Consider the following 14,535-nt stretch of genomic DNA (forward strand, 5'->3'; position numbering starts at 1 on the left):
CCAGTAACGGATGGGAACAGCAAAGTGGATCTCGGGCACCATTAACAAGAAAGCAGTATTCACTGAAAGAGTATATCTTTATGGCTTTTTACAGCTGCTGCCTGACTTTGGGAGAAACAATGTTTCCTGTTAACTTTGCAGTTGTCTTCATTGGTGTCTGTCCTTCCAGCCCAATTAACAGAAAGAGCTGCCTTTTTTTTTTTCAGTCCCAGCTAATTCTCCCATCCTGGACTTTTTTGACTCTTTCAGTGAGATGGACATGGATGCCATGCATCTTCCAGTTTATTTTCAGTCCTGAAAATGTCTAGATCTGGCAACAAATTATACAACCAAGAAGAACCTGGACTATATCTACTGACTTTGTAAGTTTAGGCAGAAAACTGAAGACTTTAGGGGCATGTGGGAGCTTTCTACCTCTTCTTCCTTGTTGAAGGTCATGACTCTTGACCAGAAGGGAAGATATGGGAAATGAGTATTGCTACTTAGATGATGTCAAAGAATAGGATGTAGTTCTCTGGATAATCACTTAAGATCTCAGAATGATGAACTTCTGGCAAGGGAGGGGGAAATTTCACACAGACAAGGAAGAAATGATTTTGCCGGAGATTCATTAACATGATGAATATGGACTTAAAAGAAAATGTTAAGGAAAAGAAAAAAACACCACCAAAAATGTGACGTAGAAAGAAAAACCACAGTGGAAGAGACACCCTCTGCTCTTCAAGAGATAACCAGACAAAAGAGCTAGAATCGAAACTGACACACCATTGTAGAGCAGTTATGCTCTAATAAAGATGTTTTTTTTTTTAAAAAAAAAAGAGCTAGAATCATGCCTAGGGCTTTAGAAGTCCTCAGACTGATTTAAAGAGTAGTAGTAATACACAAAGTCACTGGGGCACTTCAAACACCAGAAAGCAATGACCTCACAGTTACCATCATCAAGAAGGAGTGAGATGGCATCTGGCACTAGATCACAGAAGGCAGTAAAGTATAATGGTTAAGGAGAGGTTTGAAGTCAGGCCGACCAGGGTGCTGGCTCTTGCTTGTCACGTAATCTTGGTTAAAACACTTACCCTCTCTGAACCATCACTGGCCCATCCATAAAATGGGTATTAGAATACTTACTTCACTAAGCTCTTATGAAAACCAAAGGCTATTTAATACATTCAAGTATCTATCACAGTATGTGGCACAGAGTAAGCACCCCAAAGGTGGCCATTATCATCATCATCACCATCATCATCATCACCATCATCATCCTCATCATCATTTGTAGTAAAAAGGCAGTAGTACTTTCTTATGGAATTTAATAAACCAGATGGTGGAAACACAGTGAACAACAGCTGAGAATAAAGCAAAGAGAAAGAAGTGATGTTATTACATCGTGTTATTTATGAACTTTTCTGGAACAGAAGAAATGTATAGTATTGAATTCTATCCCCTCTCCCTGATACTTCTTTTCCCCTCTAAACAAGCATGGGCAATCTTGTATGTACACACACACACACACACACACACACACTCCTTCCTTCCCTCCTCTGTTTTCTGTACCTCAGGACATCGAATCCACACAGTCTGAATTTCAAAGTCAATGCTAACCTATGAGAGGTCAGTTTTTACTAGAGGGAAGGGTGCACAAGCCAGATTTTATGAGTTGAAGGCTGAAAAATGAGGAAGCATAGATGGCTCTTTCAAGAAATTTTCAGATAAAATAAACAAAAAAGATTTCCCATTAGTCTGTAGGGATGGAATTTGGGGGAAGTAAGTGAAAGAGGGATTCTTGGATATGTGCAAGTAGAAGAAAAAGAGTTCTTTGAGGAAAATACTAAAGAGACAGAAGGAAGAGATGAATGGAACAGAGAATATCATTAAGGAGGCATCGGGGGATAAGTAAAAAGCATTGGAAAAGACGATATGAGAAGAATGAAGATAAAAGTAGCCATGGAAATAAATGTTTCAAGGGAAAGAGAGTCTGTGACCAGTGGGCTCTATCTTTTCAGGGAAGTACGTAACTAGATTATCTGCTGAAAGGAATTGGGGATAGGGAAGGCTAAATTAGGGCAATGGAGGGGTGCAGTAAGAAAATGGAACAGATGCTGTGGGAAATTGGAAAAGGAACCAACTAGGAATGTGTAAAAAAGGATTAGTGAGCAGCCGTTGAGGATCCAGCTGTGGTCAGAAATCACAGTTTGGTCATGGATATAATCAGCATGGTGAGGTGATTTTCCCGAGGACAACTCAGCAGCCTGGGAACAGGACGGAAGAAAACATATGCTAAAGTCCATCGAGGTTCAAGGATTGGCAGGGCAGGTGCAGGGGAACAAGAGGGACGTGAGGTAATTGAGGATACTGGTGGGAATTGATATCAAATGGCTGGCAGGGTTTAGCAGGGGTGAGAAATGGCTGACTGAGTGGGAAAGACCGTAGAAGTAGGAGAGGACTGAAAGTCAGGAAGAAAAGAAAAGGGACAATGAGGTCAGAAAGGTTCTGTGAGAGGAAGGGAATATGGGATGTGGAAGGCTAAAGGTACTAGTCAAAAAACTGAACTTCAGCGTTTGAAATATCAGAGGTAGGACAGTACCAGCTGGTGACAAGGCCCAAAGTGTGGCCGTAAGATGAAGTTACTGAGGCAGACCAAAAATGAGGGTCACAGTATTGGAGGTCAAGGAAGTGTTATGCTGGAGCATTTGATGATGCATCAGTGTGGCCACTGACATGGTCTAGGATTATGCCAGGAGTCAGAATAGCACAGAACACTAAGCTAGGTGCCAGAGGTCTCAAAGAATTTGAGCAAGTAAGCCAGGGATCAGATTATGCCAATGAAGAGAGTTGGTACACTACCCAATGGCATGTGCATTCAAGAATAAGGAAAAGGATGGTGTTGAACAACATCCTGGCAGCAGAAGCCAGCTTTGAGATTGAGGAACTATGAGAGAATGAGCAGCTTCCATTTAAGAGGGTAGTGAAGAAAATAGTGTCATCAAGGCAAAGAGTTCCAGAAAAAAAGTTGAGAATATACGGACATTTCCTGACCAAAGAACAGGAGTTCTGGAGGCCACAAGGGACCTGAGAAGGGAGTGTCAGCCAGGGAACAATATGTCTATGGAAGGGGAAGGGCTGTACTGAACTTATAAGAGGGAAATTTCATCCTTTAGGAGGCTGAGGAAGCAGCAAGGGAACTACAACTCTGTAAGTTTGACCAAGAAAGAAGAACTGATTGGTAAAAGTAGAAGTTAAAGAAACTTTAGGAGATACAGCCATGATATCATCTTAAGTACTGTTGGGTAATGACCAAGAACAAAAAAGTGTGATAGGTACCAAGATATTCCCCAGATATTAAGGATGGACATTTCTACAAGAGACCATAGTGACTCTTAAGTGGACTACTGTTTAAGAGGAATAAAAGATTTCAAGGGGAAAGTTCTCATAATATCAATCGTCCATGATCCTGAAAGGAACAAAGGAGAAATGAGTAAAGAACCCAATGTAGCTACACAGGAAACATGCTGGTAGGCTACAGGAACTAATGTAGCTATAGCAAGCTCAGATTTTTCGAGGTAAGATCATCAACCCTAAATAGAAGATATATGTGAACAGGTGACAAAGAGAGCAAGTGAGGGAGCAAGAACACCAGTGGGATGACTGACTCAGTTCCTATTTTGATTCCGTCTTAAATGATAAGGATCATTTTCAAATTGAAAATGGTGGCACAAATGTGAACAATAGTTTGTCAGAGCCCAACAGACATTGAAATATTGAGACAAGCAAACAGTTTCAAATCAGTTTGGGTCTGTTGGCCCACATAAAGAATACCGGGGCTTCCCTGGTGGCGCAGTGGTTGAGAGTCCGCCTGCCGATGCAGGGGACGCGGGTTCGTGCCCCGGTCCAGGAAGATCCCACGTGCCATGGAGCGGCTGGGCCCGTGGGCCATGGCCGCTGAGCCTGCGCGTCCAGAGCCTGTGCTCCGCAGCGGGAGAGGCCACAGCAGTGAGAGGCCCGCATACCGCAAAAAAAAAAAAAAAAAAAGAATACCGCATGCTACTGAGATACCCAACATTCCTGATTGAGAAGCCACTACTGGTATCTCTGAAAAATCACAGCCAACTACAAAAATGAAGGAAGACTATAACTGGACACCTAACAGCCCAATTTTCAAAAGTCAGATATTTCTAAAACAGCTCAGAAATCAAAGACTGCTGATCTTGATGAAAAACAGTCTACAATGGGGTATTAAACTTATGGTTATGAGCAATGGGTAGGTAGTGAGACTGGTAGATTGAGGTAATGCCACCAAGTGTTTTCCCCTGTAGAATACATTCACATGAGACAGCGAGATGTGCTCTGCACTGTTATACAGATAGGTTGATTTATGATTGATTGAATAACCTTACTCAAAAAGAATACTAATGGAATACTCAAAAAGAATGCTAATGGAATGTTATTCAGCAACAAAAAGGAACAAACTATCGATACATGCAACAACTTGGATGAACCACAAGGAAATTGCACTGAGTAAAAATAAAACAATCTCAAAAGGATACACACTGCACAATTCCATTTATGTGACATTCATGAAACAACATAATTATAGAGAAGGAGAACAGTTGCCAAGGGGGTAGACATGCGGGAGGGGGAAGAGATGTGGCCATAAAGGGGTAGAACAAGGGAGTCTTGCACTGATGCCAGAGTTAAGTATCTTGATCGTGGTGGTGGTTACACAAGGCCACACGTATGATAAAATTTCATAGGGCTAAACACACACACACACATGCACACGCACACACACACACACAATCTGAATTAAGCTCTACAGATTGTACCAAGTTCAATTTCTTGATTTTGATACTGTACTATAGTTGGGTGAGACGGTAACACTGGGAGAAGCTGGAAGGAAGTGTGCACGGACTTCTCTATACATTTCTTTGCAACATCCTCTGAATCCATAATTATTTCAAATTAAAAAGATTTTTTACGGGAATTCCCTGGTGATCCAGGGGTTAGGACTCGGCGCTTTCACTGCTGGGTCCCAGGCTCGATCCCTGGTTGGGGAACTAAGATCCCGCAAGCCGCATAGTGCAGGCAAAAAAAAAAAAAAAAAAGGTCTTTTTATTGGTTTGTTTTTATAAATTTACTTATTTATTTATTTTTGGCTGCACTGGGTCTTCTTTGCTGTGTGTGGGCTTTCTCTAGTTGCAGCAAGCAGGGGCTACTCTTCGTTGCGGTACACGGGCTTCTCATTGTGGTGGCTTCTCTTGTTGTGGAGCATGGGCTCTAGGTACACGGGCTTCAGTAGTTGTGGCGCGCAGGCTCAGCAGTTGTGGCACGTGGGCTCTAGAGCGCAGGCTCAGTAGTTGTGGCGCACGGGCTTAGTTGCTCCGCAGCATGCAGGATCTTCCAGACCAGGGCTTGAACCCGTGTCCCCTGCATTGGCAGGCGGATTCTTAACCACTGCACCACCAGGGAAGTCCCAAGGTTTTTTTTTTAAAGAGCACTAATTAACGAATCAATGTCCACCTCACAAAAGGAGATCTAGCTGCTCATCTCAGGGCTCTGTACTGAGACACCATTTTTAACCCAACAAGTTAGGGAACACAGAGGAAGCATGTTGATCAAGTTTATGAATGATATAAAACATAGAGACTCAGCTAATCTGGTTTCAAACAAAACTGGAATCCAAAAATATCAACAGGCTGTGCTAGGGACTGAAATACAATAGAGACAAAGGTGGAGCCCACCATATTGTATCCCAAGCACACAGCACCATGCCTGGCACAAAGAAAAGGGCTCAAAAAATGGTGAAAAAGTAAGTGAAGGCAAGTTTTAAAATATTCAACAGGTTTAATGGGAGTTCACTTGAGAAGGCCCTTAGGGACTTCCCTGGTGGTCCAGTGGTTAAGAATCCACCTTCCAGTGCAGGTGGCGTGGGTTCAATCCCTGGTCAGGGAACTAAGATCCCACATGCATGGGGCAACTAAGCCCATGCACTGCAACTACTGAGCCCGCGTGCTCTAGAGCCCACGTGCCACAATGAAAGATCCCGCGTGCTCTGGAGCCCATGCATCACAACTAAAAGATCCCGCATGCCGCAATGAAGATCCTGCATGCTGCAACTAAGACCCGACACAGCCAAATTAATTAATTAATTAAAAAGAAAAGGCCCTTTAGCCAACACAATGATAATATTCCCTCAAACCAATACAATTTTCCACTTCATGACAAAGTATATATTTTTTAAGGGCAGGTGGAGGTAAATATTATCATTGTGCTCTGCACTAATCTGACTGCATATAGAGGACCAAGTTCAAGTCCTAGGGGCCATGTTTTAAAGGACACATGAATAAACTAGAGTATATCCCAAGTAAGGCAACTAAGATGATTAAATATCTAGAAATCTTGTTATATGAATAACACTAGAAGGAGCGCAAAACACTTAGCCTGGAGAACATACAATGTGGCAGATGCAAGGGACACATTAGATAATAATTACAGTGTAGGGAATTCCCTAGTAGCACAGTGGTTAAGAATCTGCCTGCCAATGCAGGGGACACAGGTTCGAGCCCTGGTCTGGGAAGACCCCACATGACGTGGAGCAAATAAGCCCATGTGCCATAACTACTGAGCTTGCGCTCCACAGCCCACGAGCCACAACTACTGAACCCACGTGCCATAACTACTGAAGCCCACATGCCTAGAGCCAGTGCTCCACAACAAAGACAAGCCACCATAATGAGAAGCCCGCGCACCACAAAGAAGAGTAGCCCCCGCTCGCCGCGACTAGAGAAATCCCCTGCACATCAATGAAGACCCAACAAAGCCATAAATAAATAAATAAAATAAATTTTAAAGTAATAATTATAGTGTAGACCATGATATAATGATAATATTAAATACTCCTTTGGAGGTAGCATGGCATTTTACAATTTACAACGTGCTTTCACACTGTGTCCCTACCTGTCCAATATCTGAATGTCTGGCAAGTAGGGAAAGGGTTAGATTTTTTTCTTTCTGTGCAGCACAGTGGTTAGAGATTACAAAGATAGATATTTCAGATCAAAATAAAGAAGGATTTTCAAACATTTCAATCTTCATGACAGTGAAATACCAATAGCGGTAAGAGCAACAAGAAAGTGCTAGAAGATATAAGTACTGTCACAACATTCTCGTGAGGTAGGTACCATTATCCCCATGTCACAGATGAGAGAAGTAATGTACACAGGGATTAAATAATCTGCCCAAGGCTATAACCACAGCTAGTGAAGTATCAAAACTAGAATTCAAATTCAGGCAGCCCCACTCCAGAACCACTACATGTGGGGTATTTGGAACAATCACCCGCTGAGGCCACTGCAGGGTGAGTTGACTGCTAGCCTGAGTCAGAGGCTGGACTAAATCAAATGTAAGCCAACAGGATTCTAGGAATCTTAGATGACAGGCTAATTTGGACTGGAAATACAAAGTGGTGCCCTTCTGAAAGTGGTATGGCTCTAGTACAAAAAAAAAAGTAACATTTTTAAAAGAAATATATAGTTTACTAGGAAGGTAAGGGACATTGCTGTCAAAATATTTCTTACACATATATTTTTAATCTTGTAATGGTTGTTTATGTTATTTCCTTATACATCTGCTCTCCTTTGTTTTTTTGCAGAGTATTTTGACCATAATTCTATAATTTCAGTCTTATCCTAGATTTATGAGTGAGGAAAACAGCATAATGCAATGTGCATAGTAACTAAAAGAGCAATGCTATTGTGTGTTATGTCCACATTGCCCCTAAACTGAAAACAAACAAAGAAACACAGTAAAACAAGAGGGAAGGGATATGGGGATATATGTATACTTATAGCTGATTCACTCTGTTGTACAACAGAAACTAACACAACATTGTAAAGCAATTATACTCCAATAAAGATATTTTTAAAAAAAGCAAAACAAGCAACCAAAAAAATACTAGCTCTAAAGCAGGTTGTCTGAGAGTGAAGGCAACAGGATAAGGCCCAAAGAGCTAAGACACCTTGGAAGTAGTGGTACAGTTCTCCACACACTCAGATCAGTTTTGGTTTCATCAAAATCTGCAGTTTGAAGATCTAACAGAAGATTAGTGTCATCATAACTGAATCACAAAAGTACCTGGGAATTATTTCCTATTTCAACCCCTGCCCCCATCAACTGATGCAACATATATTAAATTCGCAAAGCTCACTCCACTTTGACAGTTTTAATTAACAAGTTTTCTCTGCTTGAACATAAATTGAGATTTCTATCTCTGGGGAAATAAAAGTAGGGTTTTCCTTCATTAAAGATTAAAAAAAGAAAGAAACCTGCCGTGTTGAAAGTCAGTTTAATAGTTGGTAGGCTGAACTGTCTTTGGGGTATGGAGTATATGATTAAAAGTAGAGAAAGAAGATAAAAAGTTGAGTCAAATCCAGATGAATTTCTGAAAAAAAAGTTAGAGAAAAATAAACCAAGGTCGTCACAATAAGCAACCTGCATTCAGAAGCAGCCAATGGCTATGCTTACAGCATTTCAAGGGAATTAAGGGCTGGGGTGACTGAATAGCTCATTAGAAGCCTTAAGAAAAACAAAACCACGCCAATTCTGTAAAATAAAAGTATTCATCAGTGAAGGACATGACCAACGATTTAACTCTCAGGATGTTCATGGTGACACTGGTAATGATAGACAACAACTGGAAACAAATGTACAAGGGATTGGTTAAATCAATCATGGTACAACAATACAATGGGGCATTCAGAAGTGTTATTGTAAATGAAGAGATGACAATAGAGAAATAGGTCCATGATGTAAAAACGAAAAAAGGTGGTTTATAAAGTGGTACAATTCATTTTATTGTTAAAGTTATACACACAACCTAGAAGCCTACACACATGGGTGTTAAAAATGTTCTCTTTTTTTAAAATTTGGGATGTTAAAATTTTTCTTTGTCCCTTATTTGTATTTTCTAGTTTTTAAAAACTGGTTACAATAAAAATGAATGACATTAATATTTTTAAGAGAAGAGATGGATTATCATTTTTAAGGGACTTAGTTACACTAACATTCTACAACAGCATCCCTTTGTAGCTTCACCATTTTGGACTCTGAAAGGAAAAACTAATGAACTGTATGGTATCCTCTGGAGAGCAGGAAGGGGGTCACTGCAGCATCTTGTACATTAATGCGGCAAAACTCTATTAGCATAAAACAAACAAACAAACAAACAAACAAAACCTTCCTAGAAGACAAAGGCCCTGCAAGTATAGGGTGGAGACTCCCCACCGCTTAAAGCTATAGAGTTTTACAGTCTTTTAATGCCAAATGACTTCCACACAAAACCAAAACCAGTCAATATGATGCACAATTGGTAGGTGGAAGGACAGGAGAGAATTAAACACAGTGGTATTGGTGGGGGGAGAGGGAATGATTTTATTTTCTACTTCTTCCATTTCAAGGTAGAGAAGCTTCTGTTAGAATAACATTTCTGGCCTCTTTCTACCCCCTTACTTACTCCTCCCCATGGAAAGAGCTACAATTATTTTCTTGAGAGATTAGACAACAATTTATAAGAACAAATTGGTGTTAAATGTAAATTTCAAGGTTGGTCCATTGTAACCACAGTTTAAAAACAATTTATCTGCCTGCCCATCCATCTATACATACTTAAAAATATATGCACGGGCACGAGATACATGCTTAAGCAACACTTGCTCTCTGGCTAATCCAGGAGATTAGAAATCAAAAGACTTAGATAAGTAGGCTGTTCCGTAAGCGGAAGTTTCCATGTCTGTGCAAGAAAAGGATCTGCCAAAGGAAGGCACAGCAACACAAACGGGTCCTTAACAAATCCCCATTTCAATGTACAGGACCTCTCTCCATCTTGTGCCACACAGAGCTTCTGTCTGGTGAGCAGAAAACCATGCCAGCTCAATGAACTGTCACCAATTTCTGCATGTCATTGGGAGTACAGAGGGGACATCTATTAAAATCCTATCCATCTTTCTCCAATCAGCTCAAATGTCACCTCCTTCCTGAGCCTTCCCTCTTCCTCACCACAGCTGCAAATTACTTCTTGTCCTCGTAAGATTCTAAGCCCTTTGTTTCTATTCTACCACTCATTACATATGACTTTATGTAGAGTCTCGTGGGTACAGGTTCTTTCACTATCAGTAGATAATAAGCTTCTTGGTGGCAAGGTCCAAGTCACTGATTTTTATCTGAGCCATACTGTCAACACAGTGTCTTCCACAGTTATTCATTAGATGTGCACAGGACTAAAACTTTAGAACTTACATAAGTTTAAAAGCATCTTCCCTCCCCACCCCTTAATGCAAGCATTAGAGAATAGCCCTGAAGTTCCCCCTTAGAGACTTACTGGTGACCGCAGCAAACTTTAGCCCAAGGTATTTAATATTTTTGCCTTCCTCAGCTTTAGCTTCATGTACATAATAGGGTAAGATATCACCCACCCACAGGAGCTAGCCTGATAAAACTCTCTAGAGCAGTGTCATCTAACAGAAATATAAAAACATATGTTGGGCTTCCCTGGTGGCGCAGTGGTTGAGAGTCCGCCTGCCGATGCAGGGGACGCGGGTTCGTGACCCGGTCCAGGAAGATCCCACATGCCGCAGAGCGGCTGGGCCCGTGAGCCATGGCCGCTGAGCCTGCGTGTCTGGAGCCTGTGCTCCGCAACGGGAGAGGCCACAGCAGTGAGAGGCCTGCGTACCGCAAAAAAAAAAACCAAACAAAAAAACATATGTTAACTTTATGTCAACTTTAAATTTTAACTTTATGCCAGCCACATATGTTAACTTTAAATTTTCTAGAAGCCATGTTAAGAAAAGTAAAAAGAAATAGGATGAAGTTAATTTTAATAATAGATTTTATTTAACCCAATATATCCAAAATGTTATCACTTCAACATGTAATCAATATTAAAAATTACTGAAATGCTTTATATTTTTTTATCATACTAATTCTTTGAAATCCAGTGGGTATTTTCCACTTAGAGCATATCTCGATCCGTATCAGGCACTTCTTATTAGCTATAAAAGCTAGTTATTTAACCTCTCTTTACCTCAGGTTCCTCAATTTCAAAACGGGAATAACAATATTCACCTTATAGCACTGTACTGAAGTTTAATAATATGTGTAAAGGGCTTAGAACAGTACCTGGCAAATTGTAAGGACTCAATAAATATTAACTACCTGTAGGAAGTTAAATAAATAGTTCTACATTCCACCCAGAATAACTCTGTGAGTTTCATTTCTCTTATCTGTAAAATAACATAACATGGCCCACTTTGTAAGGTAATTATGATAATTTGAGATAATGTGTGTAAAGAACTTCTTATGTTGTTGTTGTTATGACAATTTACAAACCTCATACCCTTCCAACCTTTGTGGTTCTATCAATAGCATTGTACCTTTGGATGTTCTTAATCCTCAGTAAAAGATACCTGTAATATTTTTAAAAATTAACTACTTTTATCATTAACATCCTCCATTTACTTTATGAAGGAACTGAGCATATGAAGAAACTAAGTATATTTCCTAAGTTCATAATGCAAATCAATGTTGGTTCTATTCCTTTAGGGGTTTTTTTTTTTTTTTTTTTTTTTTTGTGGTACGAGGGCCTCTCACTGCTGTGGCCCCTCCCGTTGCGGAGCACAGGCTCCGGACACGCAGGCTCAGCGGCCATGGCTCACAGGCCCAGCCGCTTCGCAGCATGTGGGATCCTCCCGGACCGGGGCATGAACCCACGTCCCCTGCATCGGCAGGCGGACTCTCAACCACTGCGCCACCAGGGAAGCCCTATTCCCTTTTAAATACTCGTCTATTACAGTATGGTACTGGCCCAAAAACAGAAATATAGATCAATGGAACAGGATACAGAGCCCAGAGATAAACCCATGCACACATGGTCACCTTATCTTTGATAAAGGAGGCAAGAATAAACAGTGGAGAAAAGACCGCCTCTTCAATAAGTGGTGCTAGGAAAACTGGACAGCTACATGTAAAAGTATGAGATTAGATCACTCCATAACACCATACACAAAAATAAGCTCAAAATGGATTAAAGATCTAAATGTAAGGCCAGAAACTATCAAACTCTTAGAGGAAAACAGGCAGAACACTCTACGACATAAATCACAGCAAGATCCTTTTTGACCCACCTCCTAGAGAAATGGAAATAAAAACAAAAATAAACAAATGGGACCTAATGAAACTTCAAAGCTTTTGCACAGCAAAGGAAACCATAAACAAGACCAAAAGACAACCCTCAGAATGGAAGAAAATATTTGCAAATGAAGCAACTGACAAAGGATTTATCTCCAAAATTTACAAGCAGCTCATGCAGCTCAATATCAAAAAACAAACAACCCAATCCAAAAATGGGCAGAAGACCTAAATAGACATTTCTCCAAAGAAGATATACAGATTGCCAACAAACACATGAAAGAATGCTCAACATCATTAATCATTAGAGAAATGCAAATCAAAACTACAATGAGATATCATCTCACACCAGTCAGAATGGCCATCATCAAAAAATCTAGAAACAATAAATGTTGGAGAGGGTGTGGAGAAAAGGGAACACTCTTGCTTTGCTGGTGGGAATGTAAATTGATACAGCCACTATGGAGAACAGTATGGAGGTTACTTAAAAAACTACAAATAGAACTACCATATGACCCAGAAATCCCACTACTGGGCATATATCCTGAGAAAACCATAATTCAAAAAGAGTCATGTACCAAAATGTTCATTGCAGCTCTATTTACAATAGCCAGGACATGGAAGCAACCTAAGTGCCCATCATCGGATGAATGGATAAAGAAGATGTGGCACACATATACAATGGAATATTACTCAGCCATAAAAAGAAATGAAATTGAGTTATTCGTAGTAAGGTGGATGGACCTAGAGTCTGTCATACATAGTGAAGTAAGTCAGAAAGAGAAAAACAAATACTGTATGCTAACACATATATATGGAATCTAAGGGGGAAAAAAAGGTCATGAAGAGCCTAGGGGCAAGATGGGAATAAAGACACAGACCTACTAGAGAATGGACTTGAGGATATGGAGAGGGGGAAGGGTAAGCTGTGACAAAGTGAGAGAGTGGCATGGACATATATACACTACCAAACGTAAAATAGATAGCTAGGGGGAAGCAGCCCCATAGCACAGGGAGATCAGCTCTGTGCTTTGTGACCACCTAGAGGGGTGGGATAGGGAGGGTGGGAGGGAGGGAGATGCAAGAGGGAAGAGATATGGGAACATATGTATATGTATAACTGATTCACTTTGTTATAAAGCAGAAACTAACACACACTTGTAAAGCAATTATACTCCAATAAAGATGTTAAATAAATAAATAAATAAATACTCGTCTATTAAACCATGCAGGGCAGCTGGGAGCAATGGAAAATCATATTTTTTACCCATTTAAAATTCCAAAGTGCTAGCCAAATGGAGCTTGGGAGTCAGTCCAAAAGGCAACATTTTTCAAAATGGTAGCTTAGAGAAATGCCATCCAGCTATATTATACTAACAGTCCTTTTACCCTACCACTTCCTTTAAGCTCCACCCCCCATTTGTGTAATATTGCATCCATGTTAATTGGTGGAGAAGTATAACTCCTTGAGTTTTACTCTGCAGTATTTTAGGTTATTTTTGTTGGTGAGGTTGAATATTCTTGCAAAAATCTGCAAAATGCCCAGCACCTAAGACTATCCAATCTTGACATACTTGATTGTGCTCTTCAGGAAAAGCAGCAACACAGAAGAGATGGCAGAACTGAAGGAACAATAGCCTAGAAATCAGGAGACCTGATTTCTGGCCCAGGGTTGATTAAATCACTATGTGACCTTGGGCAACGCAACTTAAACTCCTGAGCTATATCTCAGTTTAAGATAAGGTCACCTGCAGTATTCAGGATTAAGAATTAGAACACCAGAGCAATAACTGAAAACTGCATCAGGTCTTAGCATTCTTGTTTATCTCTCTTTAAGTGTTCTGGCAATAAGTTTCCCTTGAAAAAATGAGTATTGACAAAGTTTGGGAATAATTTCCTTTAGTATCCAAATAATTAGAATAGCTAGAAAAGCAAATAAGGGTCTTTTATCTGATATTTATGCTACTATCACTGGAATCCAAACAATCATCATTATCTTCCAAGGTTAAGAATTACAGGACATCAGCATAAATACAAAGGGGCATCAATGACCACCTCCATGGATCTCTCTCAACCCCAAATTCCCTGGTTTCTCAACTTCAGCACTGCTGACATCTTGGGTCAGATCATTCTTTGTTGTAGGGGGCTGACCTTTGCTGTGGGGGGCATTATAGGATATTTAGCAGTTTTTCTGACTTCTACCCACTAGATGCCAGTAACATCCCCCGCAGTTGTGAAAACCAGAAATGCCTCCAGACATTGAGGTGACCCTCAATTCCTTTGTAATTAAGCTTATACCGAGACCTGCAATTTTCAGTGTGTCATCTGCTTATGACACAGCTTCATTAATATGACATGGAG

The 14,535-nt window shown here is 40.4% G+C and overlaps 1 protein-coding gene across 3 annotated transcripts in view; it reads right to left on the reverse strand.

Moving 5' to 3' along the window:
* The window catches only part of CLCN5 (chloride voltage-gated channel 5), a 159,568-nt gene that overhangs the window by 123,337 nt on the left and 21,696 nt on the right, over positions 1–14,535 (reverse strand). The gene's annotated exons all lie outside the window — the stretch shown is intronic.

This window comes from Pseudorca crassidens, chromosome X (assembly GCF_039906515.1).
Source record: "Pseudorca crassidens isolate mPseCra1 chromosome X, mPseCra1.hap1, whole genome shotgun sequence".
Taxonomy (NCBI): domain Eukaryota; kingdom Metazoa; phylum Chordata; class Mammalia; order Artiodactyla; family Delphinidae; genus Pseudorca; species Pseudorca crassidens.